At 35.2% G+C, this 6,608-nt stretch overlaps 1 long non-coding RNA gene across 1 annotated transcript; it reads right to left on the reverse strand.

Annotated features, from left to right (window-relative positions):
- Nucleotides 1-276: 276 nt before the first annotated feature.
- LOC120522330 lies at nt 277-5,552 on the reverse strand. The gene is made up of 2 exons (XR_005632360.1): nt 5,399-5,552; nt 277-334 (listed from the first exon to the last, which is right to left on the reverse strand). It is a non-coding gene; the product is annotated as an uncharacterized LOC120522330 (long non-coding RNA).
- Nucleotides 5,553-6,608: the final 1,056 nt, after the last annotated feature.

The raw sequence follows: 6,608 nt of genomic DNA on the forward strand, positions 1-6,608 counted from the left end.
CTTTTGCCAGAATCCCATTTTGCATACTAGAGCTGCTGAACTTTGGTAATTTTGGGAAAATGCAGCTACATGTATACATTACCAAAAATAAAAACAAACTGGAAGTAAAACACAAATTCCATAGCAGGAGTGAAAGACTTTGTAGTACAGCATACCAAGTTGTTTTATTTTAAAACATATCCAAATATTAAATTTAAAAAAAAAAAAAAAAAAAAAAAAACAACAAGATGAAATGACTTACCATTATTGACCTTAATCCACGAGCACCAGTTTTTCTTTCTAATGCCAGTCTGGCTATGGCTCTTAAGGCATCTTCAGTTACAGAGAGTTCACACTGTAATTACAAATGAAATAATTATTATTATATTCCCCATGTTTATAAAAAGAATACATGTGCCAAAATACATTCAAAGTCCATTCCAGTTAGAAATGTTAAGCCAACTGGTAATATTAAAATCTCTATGCATCAAAATAAATATGGTTTTAAGAATATAATAATTTTAACTTGAACCCTTCCTCCCCCACAATCAGCTAGTTCGCCAGAGAAAGCAATGTTAAAAAAAAAAAATCGTCAATCATTATTGTTCACTTTGTTGTTGTTGGTGATAGCATGAGATCTTCTCAGCTTATGAAACATATCCTTGCTATTTACATCAGCAGCTATCCCACAGCTCAAACAGCTCATCATTGCAAAGTGATTTCAAGTGAGTTTATATACTAGCCAACTGAAATGACTGCAGCACCAACAGTTTTCAGATTTGTTTATAATTTTTTTTACTATTCATAATGAAACAATGCAAGAGATAAGTGATATTTTTCTGAGATTATTTAGATAGCAACATATAGTCATCTTTGTAATACCAGCTAGATGAAAAGGATGAAAAAGATATACAAAATGTCATCAAGCTGGAGAAGAGTGACAGAAATTCATGTCTGGGCACCAACAAATTAACCATGTTATCTAAATACATTTTTAAAGTGATAAGTATATGGGCATTTGCAGTGCAGTTATTTATGGAGAGTCAAGGAAAGACAGGAGCATGGCATGCACACTGATGACATGATTAAAGATTTATAAACACACTTCTAATTGGGGTTGATTGTGTGTAAGCACATCAGATTATTACCATTTTCAGAAATTAAATTCTTGTATACTGAAAAACCTCACCAAGATGAACGCCTGACTGGTTAAACAGTTATAACCATTACAGCTAGCTTTGAGTAATAAACCAGTATCAAAACACATTGTGCAAGTCTTTAATGTCTTTCTCTAAAAAAAATCCTAAAAATTGCATTTTCAAAATATCCATTTTGCATTAAAAAGACTAACTAATCATCAGAAGAAAATAAAAGCTTTCACTATTCTCATCCTGGATTATTACCATCATTTTAAATAATTTTGTCATTTTGTGATACGGTTACCTGTGGATGCAAAACAGGAAATAAATTCCTAAAAAATTTGCACCCCCACTATGCTTGAACCACTCAGTGAGTGTTTGACTGTATGCACTATTCATTTGCATAACTTTCTGGACATTTAGGAGAATTAAGAGGGGAATTTCAAAACTTCTAACCTATGAATTTATAAAAGATAGCCTGCTTCAAAATAAAACTTGAGCAAAAGTACACTTTCATTGTATGGTCTAAACTTGTACCACTTACACAATATTTTAGAGACTAACTGAAATTTTATTTTTCCTCTGGCACATATTCATAAGCCAGATATTTCTCATTGATTCAATATATACCTGTCATAGGTTTAAAATAATAAGAAGGATAATGATAATGATGACAATAATGGGAATGATATCAATAATAATAATTAATGCTGTCAAAATAGATTCCCTCCATCTCAAACTTCCTACATTTGTTTCAACAACTATAGTTCTTTAGATAGGTTAATATACTCATTTATTGTGAACACTGCCCTGTGATAAGAAAAAGAAAATTTACTTTAGAGATACAAGCTCTGGACAAAATTTGCCTTTTACCTGAATTTCAAGTTTGTAAGTTATCATATTTCATATAATCATATTTAATAGTCTGTACTTTCAAATATATCTGAATTTTACAACAGAGGGAAATATAGGAATTTAAGGTGGCCCGGAAATACAAGTTTTTTCATAGGGTTCAGGGATTCTAGTGTTAAGTCTTTGGGGTAAGTACACACAAGCTTATGTAAACCTTTAACACATTTTGTAGCAACGTGTATATCACAGAACCGTTAACTCCGATGAAGGAAAATAGACCTTTAACAAATGGGCACTACACATATAATACACAGACTGTTTTTATTGCAAATGATTGGCAGGAATCATCTTTTAAATTGTATCCATTTTAAGCTGTAGTACATGTGTGATGAAAGTTACCTATTAATAAAAGCAGAAGCAAAATTTCCTGTATGCAATAGAATAATAAGACCCTCTTCCTGATACAGTGATGTATTACTGCATGTAGATAACATTCCCATTTTTCACAGACAACCCTTCAATATACATTATTAAATGGTGTTTAACTTATCTGAGGTTCAGAAAAAGCAGACAAATCATACATTAATGCACTTTCCAAATCTCACATAACTGTGACCAAGACAAAAAACCATGACAATTTAAGCCTACTTACAAAAGCAATCCTTACAGCATAAAAAAGCACTGGGTTGTCAGCCTGAGGTATCCCTTGATGTGCTATGCAGACAATATGAGGATTAGTTCAACATTTTTAAGCTGCAGAAAAATAATTGATGTATACAAAATATGAAACTAAATTTGAACATAGGGATGTTAAAGGGTGCTTTCACACCTACAGCATTTGGTGCGCACCAAACGTGTTTGGTCCCTTGGTTCGGTTCATTTGCGTTGATGTGAATGCAATCTTGGTACTTTGGTTAGCACCAAATCAATCGATCAGAGACCTGCCTGAAGGGGTGGTCTCGGACCGCTTTATCCGCTCTACTTTGGTACAGTTCGTCTGGTGTGAAAGCAACCAAACCAAATCTGACGAAATGGTATAGTTTAATGCACTTTGGGAATAAGATATACGGGGTTGTGGGTAAAATTCTTTTCACTTCCTGTTGACTCCATTAAATTTTTCAAGCTATCGACTCGCGATGAGATCAAACCGCAGAGAAACGTGGAGTGCCGAAGAAATTAAGTGCCTCATAGATATATGGTCGGATGAGCATATCCAAAAGCAACTGTCCATGACACATAAAAACAGCTGCATTTACGCGCTGTTCAGTAAGCAGCTAAGGGAGAAAGGCTATCCTCGGACAGTAGAACAATGCCGTATTAAGACAAAAAAAACTTCGGGCAAAGTATATAGAAGTGCGTGATGCACTTAGCAAGACGGGAAGTTCTGGAAAAGAGAAAGACAAGTTTCCCTGGTATGACGCTTTGGATGGAATACTCGGGACAAAACCTATCGTTGAGCCGGTGGATGTTGTGGAGAATGACAGCTCAACTCTTTCGCCACTTGAATCCATCGACGCTGTGTCTGACCTGACAGACCAACATGACACTGATGTAGATGGTAAGCAACCTATTTTTTCACTGACACTGTATAAATGATGTTTAGACTAATGTACTGGAACAAAAACGAACAAATATACGTGTGTGTGTCCATATATGTATATATAATGTGTGTGTGTGTGTGTGCATGTGCGCGTGTGTGTGTGTGCATGCATGCATGCATGAGTGTATGAGAGAGAGAGAGAGAGAGTGAAAGAATATGTTCATAACATGTGGGCAGATACATACATGCGCACACACACACAATGTTAGCTTCGCGGTTTATTTTGGTTTGTTTAGAACTCAGCATATGTGAAAGCAAACCATACCCACGTCTGTTTACTACATTGTAACATTTTTCTCACTGGTGCGGACTAAAGCAATCGAACTATAGGTGTGAAAGCACCCAAAATTTGTAGATGTAAGGTGCATTTAATTAGCTTTGATTTTTTTACCTGGATCTAAAGGGATGAAAATTCCTTTAGAAACTTATAAAAATAAGCTTGGATGACATAATGTGACATTTGCATTCAGATAGAAGTTGGAGATTTAAAAAAACAACCATGGTTTTTAGTTGAATACATCCTTTTTTATTGAACTGCAGTTTTACATTTTAGCGGAGTCCATTTTACCTAGCAACTGATAACTAAATAACTATGGCATAAGATGAGGAAGTATGGCCATGGGCACAGAATTTGTCATCTTTCATTAGAATTCGTAAAGAAATGCACATAAGAGGTTACGCCGATTTTAGTTAAAAAGTACATTCTTTCCATTTTGCAATAATGTTCTCAAGGAAAGTAAGTGGTCTGAATGAAAAATGGTAAGCCATGTCTTGATTTCAACTGATGGTTGAGTCAGAATGTGGCAAGACTAGAATGCATCCATGGAAACAATCCTTCCTTGTGTCAATAGTATAAGCTTGTTATGGTAGTGTAAAGGTTTGTTGGTCATTTTCTAGACATACTTCAGAGGCCTCTTAGCAGGAAATCAAGGGTCACTTGAATGCCACCATGTACCTGAAAAATGGTTGCTGATTACATGCTTCCATTTTTAGCCACTATTTACCGATGTTCAAATGGACATTTCTATAAAAACTTAACATCATTAAAACTTGTATCATCTGAAACTACATCCATGAATATGAGAGTGGGTACAGAATACGTAAATGGTCTGCACAGTCTGCAAATCTCAATCTAACCCAGTATCTTTAGGGTGAGGTAAAATAAGAGCTTTGTAGTATGGATGAGTGGCAAAAAAATGCATTGACGCTGTTGAGTCAGCAAAGGCCAAAAATCCCCTAAGGAAGCTTGAAGAATTCAGGATGCAAAAGAGGGTACCAACGGGTAAAAGACAGGTTTACATAATATTAACAATAAGTACATTTCAATTGCATTACTTATTCTGATTTTCAGTAACATGCAAATCAACTTATTCAAACTTACTTTCAAAACTACAAACATTAATCCACTCTTTGAGCCTACCTAACTCAATGCATGTTTATGGGGAGTCACAACTGACAAGACTGGATGTAAGGCGGAAATCAATTCTGCATAGTGTGCGAGTCTATCGCAAGACAAGATCATTCATATACCCAAAGTTGTTAACTCATACTGGGGTCAATTTAACCAGGTTAAGTCACAAGATAATTCGGTTTTACAAAACATAAAGGAAGTCAAAGTAACTACAAGTCACAGTCTGTTATTTACCTCATGCTTGGAAAAACACAAGTTCATTTTTCAGCAGCAAATACTTGTGGTCAAGATATATTTGTGGCATCTGCTACTAGCAAATTTGCCAAAAGGAAATGTTAATCATGGCAAGAAACAAATCATCAAACAACACACAAATTTACAATATACCAATAATAATAATAAATAAAAAAAAACTACCTTATCCATGCTGAACAATGCTTGATATTGCGGAATTATAGCATTCCGGGGTTCAGTTAGAATTCTAACCAGTGTCTCCTCATCCAGGCTGTGCAAAGGAACAACAACTGGCAAGCGTCCCACAAATTCAGGAATCATACCAAACTCAATCAGGTCCCGAAGCTTCAACATGCGTAGCAACCGGTCTTTCTCTTCAATCTCCTGAACTGTATCACCTTCTCCACTTATATTAGCAAGATCAGCAGCTGCTGCTGCCCTCCTTCCTTTCCCAAGGTTTGATGGTGTCCCAAACCCCAGATACTAAAATGATATACAAAGGCAAAAAGAAACAACTAACTGTATTTATAAAAATTCAAAAAGGCATAAAAGACTGACTTTTGGAAGAAAAAAAAAAATCTTAAGTAATAAAAATTTTGAAAATAATATAAAACATTAAGGTAAATTCTTAACTTGGGAAAGACTGTAGCCTGGCAGAATTTAGGGGTACCGATTAAAACTATGGATAGCGGGTTGGATGGATGAATGTTTTCACATAAAAAAAATTAGGGCAGCTTTTTTTTTGCTTTAGTTCTTTTTTTCAAATAGAGTAAAATTACAGTTACCAACCAAATTACTTGGAATAGCTTTTCAGAATGAAATGAGATAGCAGCATTCTCTGACCAACCCATCAGACAATTTTACAACTCCATCAAAATCACAAAAAATACATTTTATTTGAGTGCATTATAGAATGCCTTTGGAGGTGAAAAAAAGTATGTGGTGTCTTAAGACCCCATCCCCAATGATTTATATTTAAAAGGCGCATCAACCCATCCCCCTTTTAAAAAACACTTTGCTAACCTTATTATAATTTGCTCAAACCATTATTATTAGAAATCAGAAACATCACTTGCTAACAAAAAGTATTTTTCAAAATAATATAATACTGTACAGTGGACTGGCTCATTCATTCACTCACTCATCAACAAAAACAAGTTAAAAGCTGAAATATCACAACATTGTTTACAGAATGGTACATATAGATCAATAGGTACCTGATATTTCAATATATTAATATTTAGGGCAGTAATGTCCAAAATCCGGCCCACGGGCCAGTTGCGGCCCGTCCTTTACTTCCATACGGCCCCCAGAGACACGGCTGAGCAATGTCTTTCTCTGTGTCTGAGCCATCGCACGCACATCCCGCTCTTTTCTTTGTGCCTGGCTACCT

This window comes from Polypterus senegalus, unplaced genomic scaffold, assembly GCF_016835505.1.
Source record: "Polypterus senegalus isolate Bchr_013 unplaced genomic scaffold, ASM1683550v1 scaffold_5490, whole genome shotgun sequence".
Lineage (NCBI taxonomy): Eukaryota > Metazoa > Chordata > Cladistia > Polypteriformes > Polypteridae > Polypterus > Polypterus senegalus.